Below are 15,916 nucleotides of genomic sequence, written 5' to 3' on the forward strand. Positions count from 1 at the left end.
AGGACAGGGTACTTAGCACAAACCAAATCTCTTTAGCAAATACTTTAAGTGCACAATTAAAACAAGTGTCCGAGGACACGGAAAGGTTAAGGCAAGTCGGAAGCGAGGGACTCGGGACCCTAGAGTAAGGAGGCTATGCAGGCACTGAAATGCCGAGTTACCTAGCCACGAGGGCTGCGGCTGCACAAGTCTTACAGGCGTCGGGGTCTTCGCTGACGAGCCAGGAGCCGGAAGAAAAGGAGTTGCTGGCCGGCGACCAGTGATGAATAGTTCGTAGAGATCCAAGCCTGGATCGGAGATTGATGAAACCTGAAAGCAGAGGGGACCAAGTTCGTACTACTAGCCAGTAGTCAGAGGGTACCAGGAAGGCACCAGTTGGCCGTCACCTCGACCAGGTGAGTGGGCGACGCTAGGCTCTGCAGTCTCACGGACCAGGAGGCGTTGTCGGCGACCACGGTGGAGGTGCGAGCTGTCCCACGACGGATGTCGCTGTCGGCGTCTTGAGTGGACCAGGAGGGTCCGGGGTGCCTCTCGAAAAGATGGAAGCAAGGGCCAGTCTGGAGCAACCAGACCGGCAGTGATGATTCTCGGATGTCGTCACAGAAGGACACAAGCCAGCGGCTAGTGACCAGACAACGTGCTGAGCAGCGAGCAGAAGGGCCCCACGCAGATCGTGGAGATGCTGGGGGACTGCACTTCGGAGCTGGAGCGGCTCAGGGTCGGGGCTTCTCGGACCCCAGAGCACTCACCAGAGAGTTACCTCGATGGTCGTGCTGGTTTTTAAGAGCGTGCAGGTTCTGATGATGGCCGGTCCCTCGAGGTCTCGTCGCACCCACAGATCACAGCTGAGCTGATGACGGGGGTAGAGGTCAGAGGTGCCAGGGAAGCCGGTTCTCGTCGAGCTGGGCCGTCGGATTCCTTGAGGAAGGACTTACAGCAAACCGCAGAGTTCTTAGATGGTGCCCGCTGATGCAGGGTGACTACTCCTTAGCCACAAGGGAGAAATCTTGAGAAGAGTCTTGAAGTCCTTTCGTAGAAAGTATTCTTGATTCAAAGATGATCTAATTTGGAAGGGTCCCCGCTCCGGCCTTTATCCTAAAGAAAGGGGTGGGTACATGACTAGGTCCTGCCCTAAGGGTGGGACCAGGAAGGGGGGTAGTTACACCCCTCTCCCCTGCCGGACTTTCCCCAGGCCAGGGCTGTCGCCCCTGGTACTGGTTCTAACCGGCAGATGCGTAGTGAGCACCGGGGTGCCACTCCGCAGTCACCTTCTCGCAAAAGCCCTACCTACCCAGAATACACAAACCCTGTCTGGGACGGTGCGAACACCGCCCTCGACAGGAAACCCTTTGTCCAAGCGCTCCTCGCTGGAAGGACTCCCAGCAGCAGGAGGTCAGACTCGTGTCTGTGGTGGCAGCATCCATTTTGTGGAGCTGAGGCTTCAGTTAACTTTAACCGGGGTTCACAGTTACGTACATGTCGTGTCCCTCTAGAAGGGCGGAATGCTAACCTCGTCGCCAGAGTTGGTGAGAGGACAGCATCCCGATTCGTATGACACCTTACTCGACATGTCTTGATAACGCGACACCGAAGTTACCGATGTGGCACGCGTTATCATGGAACAGCCATTGGGTCTTTTCTCCGCAAGCTGCAACCGGCTCGGCTCGGGCCAGAACACAGTTCACGCGAGCCCATGCACTCTGCCTTCAGGATTTTCAAGGCCTGCCATAGGAGTGACTGACAGGGACTCGGGTGTCCATTGTATGGTTAGATATAGAGCTACTATATCTAAAGCAAAGGGTGATTACACGACTTCGCCCCAGCTGTCATGCAGCCAGTTGTGTCAAATTTAGGAGGCCAGCCAGGGGTGGCATAATACATGCTGCAGCCCCTGGCGGCCCTGGGTACACCTATGCCCTGAGTTACAGGGTCTGACAAGGTGGCCCAGTACCAATTGGAAATGTACCTAGGGTACATGGAATCCATTTTAAAGAGAGAGCAGTAGGCCTGGGGTCCTGATTGGCAGGGTCCCAGGTCGACTATGTCCAAAACCAGCTAAAACACAGGGCAAAAAGTTGGGGGCAACCATAGTCAGGATGTACCTTCCTACACAACCCCCCCCCCCAAACGAAAGGAGATAAGGCTATCCTTGTCCAGGTAAGCCTCTATTACCTAAGTGGCCATATAAGGAAGGACCAGCTCTGGCTTGGTTTCCCCCTGTGTCATGGTCCACTAGGCAACCCCTCACCCTAAGGGTATCTGAGGGTCTCCACCATTGGGAATCTCTGTCTCTGGTGTGTCTTGGGAAAGAAGAAGGCTGATGCTGGGATGGAGTACTGAAGGGAGGCTCCTCTACCTTTGGGCTCAACTTCCTCCAATCACCATTCATCATGTGTGCCTTCCTTTCTTTAGCTGAGATGCACTGAGCTCTTAGGGTCAGCCTCTGGCTACCTAAAGCTGGAGGCTGAGTCCCTCTGTTTGGCTTACTGGAGGGACAGGTCAGGTCTGGGGTTTTTAGGCCCCATGTTTGGCTGTGCCCAACAGTGTCCAGCTGTGGGAGTTCCCTAACTACTTTTAAGGGGGATCCCTCAGGAGTCTGTTCTATTTTCACTTGGCTAGGTTTACCGGCTTCAGTGATCCTAATCTGCTGATTAAGGGGTTCTTTTGGACAGGGGGCCCTTTTGGGTCCACCACTGGCCTCCCTGATCTCTTCAGCCCTGGGCTGACTGAGGCAGGGTAGAGAGGTGCAGGTTACCTGCTCCAGACTGGGTCCCACCTGGGAAGGGTCCACTGCCATCAGGGACTCTGCCAGGCTAGGCCTGACTACCTCTGGGGCAGTTCCTTCAACAGGGGTAGAGTCAGTTCCCTGAGGAGGCTGGCTCTCACCTAGTGTCTGGGAGGGGGAAGACTCTTCTTCCTCCTCAATGCTCTCCGTTTGAGTGGAGTGATCCATTGTTTCAGGCTTCACAACCTCACTATCTGTCTGAGTAGAGGCTGAGACCATTTCAACCTTGCCAACCTTTTCAGGAGGGCACTCAGTCTGTGTTTGGGCTGTGACTGTCACAGCTCTCCTATCCTGCTCTGGAAAGTCTGTCTGAGCCTGGGCAGTGGCTACCACTGCCCTTCCAACCTTTTCAGGGAGGAATGGTGCTTGGACTGGGGCTGTAGCTATTACTGCCCCACTAACCTGTCTGGATAGGCCTATCATTCTGGAATGAGTTTCTTGCTCCACCTCAGCCCATGCTGAGAGTTCCAGGTCATTCCCCAGTAAGCAATCTACAGGTAGGTTATCTGTCACTGCCACTCTCATGGGCCCTGTGACATTACCCCAGCTGAGCTTGACTACTGCCATGGGATGCCTTCTCTTCACTCCATGAATGTCTGTCACCTGATAAGTAAAACCAGGGGTCAGTTGAGCAGAGGGGACCAGATGGTCACTCACCATGGTGAGGCTGGCCCCTGTGTCTCTGAATGCCTCAACTTTCTGACCATTCACTAAAACTTCTTGTCTATACTTTCCCAAAATGTGGGGTCCAGTAGTGAAGTTGGCAAACCCCATGCCAGTCTCACAGACAAGAGTGTGGTCAGGGAACCTGGCTAAGCCATAGTCCTCCTGATTGCCCAAAGTAATGCCCACCACATTCTTGGGGGCACTCCCACCACCTGGGGGATTACCACTAGTGGTAACAGGAGGTTTAGGAGTATTACTTGGGGGTATGTTTTCCTTATTGCTATTTTTAGGGCACTTGGCATCACTTTTGTAATGGCCCACCTGTTTACAGGTATGGCAATAAGGTTTCTTCTGTTCTGAAGGAGTGTTCTGGGACCCACCACCCTTGTTGGAGTTTTGGGGCCCTTGGGAAGTCTTCTCTGTGGATTTATCCCCACCCTTCTCTTGAGGCTTGGTCGATTCCTTTTTCTGGTCACCACCCTGGTTTTTAGGCCTAACCCTGGTTCTGACCCATTTGTCTGCCCTCTTACCCAATTCCTGTGGAGAGGTCAGATCAGAGTCTACCAGGTGCTGGTGTAATAACTGGTTCTGACAATTATTTAAGATTTGCTCCCTTATAATTAGATTATACAATCCTTTAAAATCAGTAACCTTACTACCCAGTAGCCAGCCTTCAAAAGCCTTAGTGGCACAATCGACAAAATCAGACCAGTCTTGAGCCTGCGTTTTCTGGGTATCCCTGAACAGCACCCTGTACTGCTCAGTGGTTAGGCCGAACCCTTCAACGAGTGTATTCTTCAAGACTTGGTAATTATTAGCGTCCTCTACCCTTGTGGTGAGGAGCTTGTCTCTTCCTTTTCCTTCAAAGGAGAGCCACAAGATAGCTGCCCACTGACTCTGGGGAACGCCTTGCACAGTGCAGGCCCTCTCCAAAGCAGTAATCCATTTGTGGATGTCGTCTCCTTGTTTAAAGGGGGGCACTATCTTCCCAAGGTGTTTCGTATCGAAACTCTTTTCCCTATTACTAGGTACATTGCTGCCACCAGTGGGGATTGCCCCACTTAACTGTTGCTCTCTAGCGAAAGCAAGCTTTTCCTTGGCCAGGGCAAGTTCTTCCCTTTCGATCCTTAGATTAGCTGCCCTTTCCTTCGCTTCGTACACTCTCCTCTGAGGGGACGTCATCCCTCTTTGAGAAGAGTTGTGAGAGCCGTTGGTATGAAGGGATCTGCCAGAGTCTCTTGACAGAGATCCGGCTCGTCCATTCCCCAGGTTAAGCGGAACCGACAGTAGCGCCGGGGTTCCCCCAGTACCACTATCGTGTCTGCTTAAGTTGGACCGTGTTAGTCTGACGACTTCTACCTGTCCCTTATCTGCCTCGTCCCCAGAGAGATCCTCATCCTCGTCCTCCTCTCCCTCTTCGTTCTCAGTTACGAGGTGGATGAGGTCAGGATCATCTCGGGTTCCCTCGAGGGGAGGCATGTCTCCTTCTGGATTAGAAGAGCTACGAAGTTTCTCAGCTCTCCTGGCATCATAAGTCTCCAAGAGACCAATCAGAAAGGACGTTGTGGGGTTAGACCCCTGCTGAATCTTCCGGGAGTGACACAGTCGTCTTAACTCCTTGAAGCTCAGCACAGTATATCCTGAAGGGATGACCTGTGGAGGGTCAACTGACACAAGGGGAGACTCAGAGTTTCCTCCTTGGCCCGACATACTGTTTCTAGTGTGGTGTAAGTGATGCACCTACCTACACTATGTGTTTTCCTACTGTACCCTTGCTAAGAGTTGTAGCCAAGGTGTGCTAAGCCTTGAGGAGCTACAACAGCTGGTTCAGTAGAACTCAGAGTATTCTAAGCTTTAGTTATATGTACTAACAGTACTTGTGCGATCTTTCAACAAGATATTCTTAGGATACGTGTGGTAAAACAACAGCAAGCTCAAATCCCACCGCTGCCACCAATGTGAGAAGTTGGCCCGATATGCAACGTTCGCTATTCTAGCGACCGCTATGTATCGTTCCAACGACCCTTATGGTGTTTGGTTGTAAGTCAACCTATAGACCAGCTATCCTAGTAGCGTGAATACGAGCAGTCTAAGGCTAAAGACTCGAGAGGGCGCGTTAAGCCAGCTGTTTACCACACATGTACCCCTTGAACACCCAGTGAAAGGACACCACACAAGTGTTATGAAAATAAACAGTATATTTATTAAGAATCACAACAGCCCTGTACGCTTTATGAGGACAGGGTACTTAGCACAAACCAAATCTCTTTAGCAAATACTTTAAGTGCACAATTAAAACAAGTGTCCGAGGACACGGAAAGGTTAAGGCAAGTCGGAAGCGAGGGACTCGGGACCCTAGAGTAAGGAGGCTATGCAGGCACTGAAATGCCGAGTTACCTAGCCACGAGGGCTGCGGCTGCACAAGTCTTACAGGCGTCGGGGTCTTCGCTGACGAGCCAGGAGCCGGAAGAAAAGGAGTTGCTGGCCGGCGACCAGTGATGAATAGTTCGTAGAGATCCAAGCCTGGATCGGAGATTGATGAAACCTGAAAGCAGAGGGGACCAAGTTCGTACTACTAGCCAGTAGTCAGAGGGTACCAGGAAGGCACCAGTTGGCCGTCACCTCGACCAGGTGAGTGGGCGACGCTAGGCTCTGCAGTCTCATGGACCAGGAGGCGTTGTCGGCGACCACGGTGGAGGTGCGAGCTGTCCCACGACGGATGTCGCTGTCGGCGTCTTGAGTGGACCAGGAGGGTCCGGGGTGCCTCTCGAAAAGATGGAAGCAAGGGCCAGTCTGGAGCAACCAGACCGGCAGTGATGATTCTCGGATGTCGTCACAGAAGGACACAAGCCAGCGGCTAGTGACCAGACAACGTGCTGAGCAGCGAGCAGAAGGGCCCCACGCAGATCGTGGAGATGCTGGGGGACTGCACTTCGGAGCTGGAGCGGCTCAGGGTCGGGGCTTCTCGGACCCCAGAGCACTCACCAGAGAGTTACCTCGATGGTCGTGCTGGTTTTTAAGAGCGTGCAGGTTCTGATGATGGCCGGTCCCTCGAGGTCTCGTCGCACCCACAGATCACAGCTGAGCTGATGACGGGGGTAGAGGTCAGAGGTGCCAGGGAAGCCGGTTCTCGTCGAGCTGGGCCGTCGGATTCCTTGAGGAAGGACTTACAGCAAACCGCAGAGTTCTTAGATGGTGCCCGCTGATGCAGGGTGACTACTCCTTAGCCACAAGGGAGAAATCTTGAGAAGAGTCTTGAAGTCCTTTCGTAGAAAGTATTCTTGATTCAAAGATGATCTAATTTGGAAGGGTCCCCGCTCCGGCCTTTATCCTAAAGAAAGGGGTGGGTACATGACTAGGTCCTGCCCTAAGGGTGGGACCAGGAAGGGGGGTAGTTACACCCCTCTCCCCTGCCGGACTTTCCCCAGGCCAGGGCTGTCGCCCCTGGAACTGGTTCTAACCGGCAGATGCGTAGTGAGCACCGGGGTGCCACTCCGCAGTCACCTTCTCGCAAAAGCCCTACCTACCCAGAATACACAAACCCTGTCTGGGACGGTGCGAACACCGCCCTCGACAGGAAACCCTTTGTCCAAGCGCTCCTCGCTGGAAGGACTCCCAGCAGCAGGAGGTCAGACTCGTGTCTGTGGTGGCAGCATCCATTTTGTGGAGCTGAGGCTTCAGTTAACTTTAACCGGGGTTCACAGTTACGTACATGTCGTGTCCCTCTAGAAGGGCGGAATGCTAACCTCGTCGCCAGAGTTGGTGAGAGGGCAGCATCCCGATTCGTATGACACCTTACTCGACATGTCTTGATAACGCGACACCGAAGTTACCGATGTGGCACGCGTTATCATGGAACAGCCATTGGGTCTTTTCTCCGCAAGCTGCAACCGGCTCGGCTCGGGCCAGAACACAGTTCACGCGAGCCCATGCACTCTGCCTTCAGGATTGTCAAGGCCTGCCATAGGAGTGACTGACAGGGACTCGGGTGTCCATTGTATGGTTAGATATAGAGCTACTATATCTAAAGCAAAGGGTGATTACACGACTTCGCCCCAGCTGTCATGCAGCCAGTTGTGTCAAATTTAGGAGGCCAGCCAGGGGTGGCATAATACATGCTGCAGCCCCTGGCGGCCCTGGGTACACCTATGCCCTGAGTTACAGGGTCTGACAAGGTGGCCCAGTACCAATTGGAAATGTACCTAGGGTACATGGAATCCATTTTAAAGAGAGAGCAGTAGGCCTGGGGTCCTGATTGGCAGGGTCCCAGGTCGACTATGTCCAAAACCAGCTAAAACACAGGGCAAAAAGTTGGGGGCAACCATAGTCAGGATGTACCTTCCTACACAGTGGTCTTAAGTTTCAAGAACCATGGACCATGGCTGCATCTAGGAAACTTAAGACAGGAAATAACCCTAACAAAAAGGAGATGCTGCAGCAGGAGAACCTTCAAAATCCTGATAGGTCAGAAGGGCAGGCTAAATTATGGGTGGTGACCCCACTTCTGAGCATGACCAGGAAGAGTCTGAAGACCCCTCACTGGTGAACTCTAGTCCGCCTGGGAAAAGTAATGAAGGTACAGAGAAAGGCCCTAGAGGTAGGTTCCCCTTTATTCCTGCTGGGAGAGTTCAAAGAGACCATGGAAGGTCCAGGTCCTCCTCAGTTAATTCAACCTCCTTTTCCACTTCAATAGGGACCTACATCTCTAGCAAGAGGGAGGAGGACTCCTTAGAAATAGAATATAATCTGCTCGAATTTAAGGGACCAAGGTCAGGATTAAGAAGGAACCGTTAGTCCTAGATAAGGAAACCCTAGAAGTTTAGAGGGCTAGTAAGAAATTGGGAATATGATCCCATGGTGGCAGCACTAGTAAACCTAGAGTTAGGCAACACTCCTTTGACACTGGGAACATAAGCAGGATAATCCCTCCTTACTAGGAGGGTGATGACATCCGTAAATGGATTACTGCTTTAGAGATGTCCTGTAAAGTTCAGAAGGTTCCTCAGTGGCAGTGAGCAGCTATCTTGTGGCTCTCCTTTGCGAACAAAGGTAGAGACAAACTATTGGCTGTAAAGGAAGAAGATGCAGACAATTACAAAGCCCTGAAGAGTGTCCTCATGGATGGGTTTGGGTCAACCACTGAGCACTACAGGGTTAAGTTAAGGGACACACAGAAGACACACACTCAACACTGGGTAGATTTTGTGGATAGTTCTACTAAGGCTCTGGAAGGATTGCTTCATGGGAGTAATGTGCATGATAATACAATTTACTAGTGAGGGAGCACATCCCTAATAACTGTCAGAATCAGCAACTGCATGAGAACCTGAACGACTCGGATCTGACCTCTCTCCAAGAATTGGGAAAGAAGGCAGACAAGTGGGTCTGTACCAGGGTAAAACAGCCGTCTCATGGGGGTGGTGACCAGAAGCAGCAAGATTCTTCTAAGGCACAAGAGAAAGGTGCAGAGAAAGCTAAAGACAAATAATCTTCTGAAGGTCCCTAAACATCTTCCTCTGGGTGTGATTCCCAATCCTCTTCCTCTTTTAACAATAAACCATGGTGCTATATGTGTAAGGAAAAGGGCCATAGGGCAAAGGATGCCAATTGCCCTAAGACTAGCACCAGTGCTGCTACTTCTACTACTCCTAAAAACCCCTAGTGCCCATGGCAGTAGCACTGGTAGTAGTAGTACCCCCAAAAGATTAGTTGTGCTAACCTTGGGTACTGAAGTGGGTTCTGGCCTTGTCAGGACACCCACTCAGGCTATCTTAGTCTGTGATGGTGGCTTAAAACATGCCGCCCTCTTTGTAAGTCCCACTAACTCGGGCAAATACAGACAGGAGCCTCTCATCAATGGTCAGGGAGCTGTAGCTTACAGGGACACAGGGGCCAGTGGCACGTTGATGACAGAGAAACTTGTGTCTCTTGAGCAATTCCTACTTAGTCAGATTTACCAAGTGACCAATGCTAGCAATGTCAGGATATATCATTCCATGGCAGTTGGTAATCTCAGCTAGGGAGGGGTAACTGGCCCAAAGAGAGTTGTGGTATCCCCACACCTACCTATGTACTGTCTACTAGGCAATAATTTGTACACTTCAGCCTGGTCTGAGGTGGAATTTAGGAATCATGCAGAAATTATGGGAATTTCAGCCAGTGCCTTTGTAGTCATTAGGGCGCAGGCCAAGAGATTAGGCACTGAGGGAGCCATGGATTCTGAAAGAATGGACCAGCCAGCTCCCAAGAGAAGGAGGAGGAAGGGTAAAGAGCTATCTCCCTCTCATACTTCCAGTGAGAATCAGCCTCCTGAGGGAGATACCTTTGAGGTACCTGTGAGAGGAGCTTGGACCTGACAAGACAGAGGTACTGGGGCAGTAGGCCCTTCCAGGAAAGACGTGAGTCTGGGCCAGCAGGCCTCCCCCTCTCTTGAACAACTCAGACAGCAAGCTGCTACTGAGGAGGTAGGGAATTCCAGCGGGCCCACAGGATTTATGGGGAAGATATCCTTCTGTTTTCTGAAAAGTAGAGACCCCCAAGCCTGGTGCTACCAGGGCATTGGTCAAACCTCAGAAACGCAGGGTTTTCCTAATAACCCCAGCACACGTAATTTCCCTTGTAGGACATCTTGACTTGTCCCTCACTTTCGCTGGCCCCACATGTCTGAAGATATCAAGGAGTTTTGTCGCTCATGTGTCACCAGATAAAGCCAGTGGTAAGTCAGGTGGCACTACAAAAGTCCTCTTAATCCCATTACCAGTGGTTGGGGCTTCCCTTTGAGAGGGTAGGGATAGACATTGTATGTCGCCTCAAACCCTCCAACAGCATCTGGAGATAGTTATATCCCATTGGTGTTGGACCATGCCACTAGATATCCAGAGGCTATTCCCCTTAGGAACACTACAGTTCCTCTGGTGGCCAGGGCGCTACATGGAATATTTTCCAGAGTTGGGTTCCTTACGGAGGTAATAACGCACAAGTTACTACTTGTGTAACGATATATCTGTAAGAGACATTAGTTAGTGAAAGATTCCTTACCTTAGAATATCCCCAGGCGTCAGACTGTATCCGGAAATTTTTGGGTAGCAGTACCCTTGCGCGTCGGTAGGCGTCGTCTGCGGCTTCGCGTCCGTCTTTGGTGTGAGAAGTTGGCCTGATATATGATGCTCACTAGTTCTAGTGATCACCTTGTATCAGTCCAAACAACCCTTTTGGTGATTGGTTGTAAGTCAACCTTATAGACCAGCTATCCTAATGGTAGCATGGACAAAGCAGTCTTAGGCTAAACTCTTTTGGCATGTGAAGCCAGCTGTTTTACCACATATAATCCCTTGAACACCAAATGAAAGGACACCACACAGGTTGTTATGAAAATAAACAAGATATTTATTACTAACAAAACACCTCTGAACTCTTTAGGAGATCAGAGGGCTAAGCACATGACAAGACTCTTAAGAAAAATACGATAAGTTGCACAAATTACAATGGTGCCCTGGGGGCATGACAAACCATATACTAAGTAAATGGTATAAGGAAATCGATAGAAGGAATGGAGCTGTCCAGAGGCTGTAGGATCGCTGGGACTTCACTACCCTAACCTTAGGTAAGTAGCAGGAGGCCCACTGGATGTGTGTGCAGAGTGTGAACTCACACGCGAGATGCGGGACAAAGTCAATGGACAGTACAAATTACGAAAAGGTAAGTAAAAGACAGTTCCGACTAGCTAGGACTAAAACAACTCGATACCTGGACACTAGGAGAGTCAATCTACCCTTGAGCACCGAAATGCTCTCGTTACCTCACCCACGGGCTGCGGGTGCACAGGTGTGAAAGTGTGTCGGGTTTCCGCGTTGAAGTCTATGGAGCCTTGAAGAAAGATGCTGCAGGCGACCAGGAGGAAGCTGTCCGGAGCGATCCAAGGGTGGATTGAGGAAGATGAAGACCTGAAAGCAGAGGGGACTATGTTCACAGTCACTAGCCAGTGACCGGAGTGGAACCAGGAAGGAACCAGATGCTGTCGTCGTGATCAGGTGAAGAGTGGACGCTTGACTCTGCAGCCACGAGGACCAGGTGGTGTCTTCGATGACCAGGATGGAGGCACGAGCTGTCCCACGCAGGCTCTCGCTGTCGGCGGTGTTGGTTCCGGATTCGGCGTCAACAGGCCTTGGCAAAGGCAACCCACGCGGTGAGCGGAAAAGACGCCTGGTGTGGACCAGGAGGGTCCGAAGTGCTTCTCCTTTGCAGGGAAGCAAGGGCCAGTCTGGAGCAACCAGACCAGCGGTGTGGATTTCGTGTATCGTCGTCTAGGAGGTCACTAGCCAGCCGGCAAGTGACCAGACAATGCGTCGAGCAGCAATCAAGCAAAAGGGCCCCACGCAGATCTCGTGGATGCTGGAGGGCTGATCTTCTGTGCAGGAGCTGCACGGGGCTGGGGCTTCTCAATCCCCAGAACACTTTCTCGAGGATGCCTCTGAAGTCGTGCTGGAAGCGAAGTGCAGTGCACATCACGTATGCGTCATCACGTGACGCCGCCCCGGAGTAACCTCGGCGTTTTTAAACTCCCCCGGTGGAGTATTCCGGCATTCCTGGGATGAGTCCAGGTCCCTTCTCTGAGACCTGTACGGTAAGGAGGTATTGGGCGGGAGCGTTTCTAGTTGCTGAATGAGCTCACTTGCTGGGAGGCGCTATGATAGCGGGCCTTGGGTTCCACGAGTAAATTGGAACGTTGTTTGAATGGGGATCAAAAAATAGGCTGTAGGTGATTTAGCACACGAGAGCCTTATCACCAGACATGAACTGAACCTATTACGTCGTGATTACACCCTTTATACAACGTAGGCCAAGTAAGAGGGCTAAGGCATAACAATGAGTTGGATGGTAGTGTGGAGAGTTACCACAAAGAACTGCTCCTACCCGGCTGGGCTCTCTGCGAGGGTGCAGAGTGTGCCGTGTCCTTAATGCAATGGTGTTGCACTATCTATATGTTTTTTTTGCATTAAGTGATGTCATCTAGGTGAAGAGCCACACCTTGTTGATGAGTGCATCGAGGTAATTCTTGTACCCCGTTATCTCTTACATTATTCCATAGGTTGATGCAACAACTGACAGTTTTTATGAAATGCACCTTGTCTTGCTGGTATGAGAAGACGTGGCAATACGAGGGTAATGTGCTTTTAAAGACTACATAGACATTAGATACACTCTATATACACTATGTTCAGGATGTGATGAGGTCCATGGTGTGTGACATTGGATTGTCTGTATGTTTTAATTTGACAGTGCCTGTACAGATGATGTCCAACTCTGGTGCAGTGACTATGTGGTGAGTCCTGATGAAACTGCCAATAGACTCAGTAGGCAGTGAAACATGTCGGCCACAGGTAATGGTACGCTAGTCTAAACTACCAGCCCTTTTAGCTCCGCAGCCTACATCTGGTTCTCAATAAAGTTATATTGGTGTAGCTGTGGATTTTAATCATCACTCTTTAAGTCACACCAAGACTTTACACTTGGTTTTTCTTGGCACATTTATGTTCTTCCTTTGAAACTCTCTATTTATAAGTTTTGTGTTGGACACGTATTTTTTTCTCTTCCGATAAAGAGATGTGACCGATGATGAGAAAGGGGTGAGAGTCGGTACCATCAGCCAGTAACCCCGAGGGTGTGCGCCCGTGAGGTATCTCTCTTTGTCACCACATATTTTTTTGGACAGAATGTTTGCCATAAATGTGTGAGTGGTCTGTTCCTTTTAGAACGGACAGTGCGGGTACTGTCAAATTATAATCTGTATGTGTTTGAGCCTCTTAGATTAAATTTGAGATTACACTACCAGTGATGTAGTGTTGGACTGTCGGGCAGAACCAAATCCACAGCTACATTGAGAGTGGCTCAGTAGTACTTATGTCAAATAATAAATATATTGACATAGGATATGCATGCAAAATCTAGCCCAGTAAAGCAAGTTGTATCCAGTCCTTGGTGCCGGGATTTGTTGTGATTGTATGTAGTTGAGTGGAGGGCCATCCCTTGAGCACCATTAAGTCCCTCTAAGCTCCTTTTTGGTTTAATGTATGCACAGAGACACTTTGTGTGCCCCAGGCATGTCTCATTCCTTTCAGCCTGTCCTACCTCAATACACATAATCCTGTCTCGGGTGGTGCTAGCACCTCCCAAGGCAGGAAACCCTTTGTCTAAGCCTCCCTCGCTGGAAGGACTCCCAGCAGCAGGAGGTCAGACTTGTGTCTGTGGTGGCAGCATCCATTTTGTGATGCTGAGACTCGAATTAACTTTAACCGGGGTTCACAGTTACATACATGTCGTGCCCTGTAAAAGGGTGGAATGCTACCCCCGTCGCCAGAATTGGCGAGGGGGTAGTATTCCAATTCGTATGACACCTTACTCTACATGTTTTGATAATGCTATGCCAAAGTTAGCAATAACCGCAAGGATTATAATGCATTTAAGAGTATATGGTATAGCGTTATCATGGAAACAGCTAAAGGACTTGGTTCCGAAAGCTGCAGACAGGCTCAGCTCATGCTAGAGCACCATCTCACATAATTCCAAGCACTCTGCCTCCAGGATTGTTAAGGCCTGCCATAGGAGTAACTTATAGGAGTATATGTGTCCATTTTAGGGTTAGATATAGGTATACTATATATAAAGCAAAGGGTGATTACACCACCTTGCCCCAGCTGGGTTACCAGCCAGTTGTGTCAGTGTTTGATGGCCAGCCAGGGGTGGTTAATACATGCTGCTGCCCCTGGTAGGCCTTGGGTGCACTTATGCCCTGGGTACCTAAGGTACACTGTACAAGGACTTACAAGAGTGACCCAATACCAATTGGTAAATGCACATAAGGTACATGGATGTCAATTTAGAGAGAGAACTGCTAGGCTGTGGGTCTGATTAGCAGGCCCACAGCCAGGGAAAGTCGTAAACCAGTGAAGCAAAAAGCAAAAATCTGGGGTGACCATAGGATTGCAGACCCTACTCTCCTACATACCCCCCAAAACTTAGGGACATTCAACTAACCTTGACCAGGTGAGTCTTCTTGTTCTAAGTGGAAATACCTGGAGGGACCATCTGCATTGCCATGGTCAGTCCCTGGTCTGTGCTCCACTGTAAAGTCCATCCCCTGTAGGGAAATGGACCACCTAAGAAGTTTGGGGTTTTCACCCTTCATTTGATTTAGCCAAAAGAGGGGCTTATGGTCTGTCTGAATCTTGAAGTGAGTTCCAAACAAGTATGGGCTCAACTTCTTCAGGGCCCAAACCACAGCAAAGGCCTCCCTCTCGATAGCTGACCAACGTTTCTCCCTAGGGGTCAGCCTTTTGCTTATAAAAGCAATGGGCTGGTCATGACCATCATTATTCAGTTGAGATAGAACAGCTCCTGCACCCAACTCAGAAGCATCTGTTTGGACAATGAAAGTTTTGGAGTAGTCTGGACTCTTGAGAATAGCTGCAGTACACATGGCCTGCTTCAGGTCATCGAATGCCTTCTGACAGCTAACTGTCCACTGAACTTTCTTTGGCATTTTCTTGCTTGTCAGGTCATTGAGTGGGGTCACAATGGTCCCATAATTTCTGACAAATTTCCTATAGTAACCAGACAGGCCCAAGAAAGCTCTGATCTGTGTCTGGGTGGTTGGAGGAGCCCAGTCCTTTATGGCTTGTATCTTTCTTACCAATGGTTAAACCTGGCCTCCACCTACAAGGTGGCCCAGGTACACAACCTGACTCTGCCCTATCTGGCACTTGGAAACCTTGATAGTGAGGCCTGCCCTTTGCAGGGCCTCCATAACTTTCCTCAGGTGGATCAGGTGATCCTCCCAGGTGGAGCTGAAGACAGCAATATCATCTAGATATGCTGCACAAAAGTCATCCAACTCAGTGAGAACTTGGTTCACCAACCTTTGAAAAGTGGCAGGTGCATTTTTCAAACCAAAGGGCATCACCACAAATTGGTAATGACCTCCTGGGGTAGAAAATGCTGTTTTGGCCTTGGCATCTTCAGCTAACCTGATTTGCCAATAACCAGCTGTCAGGTCAAATGTACTCAAGAATTTGGCAGAAGCCAATTTATCTATTAGTTCATCTGCCCTAGGTATTGGGTGGGCATCTGTCTTAGTGACAGCATTGAGACCCCTGTAGTCCACACAAAACCTCATCTCTCTCTTACCATCCTGGGTGTGAGGTTTTGGCACTAGAACTAGGGCTCTCTGAGGGTTCAATGACTCCCAATTCCAACATCTTTTGTACTTCTTTCTTTATGCAGTCCCTGACGTGGTCAGGTTGCCTGTAAATTTTACTCTTTATAGGCAGACTGTCACCAGTGTCCACCTCATGGGTGCACCAGTTTGTCTGACTGGGTGTCAGAGAGAACATTTGTCTAAAGGATTGAAGAACCTGTTTGCAATCCTTTTGCTGATGCTCAGAGAAGCGGTCAGAAAAGACCACACCA

The sequence above is a fragment of the Lissotriton vulgaris genome, chromosome 2_1, assembly GCF_964263255.1.
Source record: "Lissotriton vulgaris chromosome 2_1, aLisVul1.2, whole genome shotgun sequence".
NCBI classification, from domain to species: Eukaryota; Metazoa; Chordata; class Amphibia; order Caudata; family Salamandridae; genus Lissotriton; species Lissotriton vulgaris.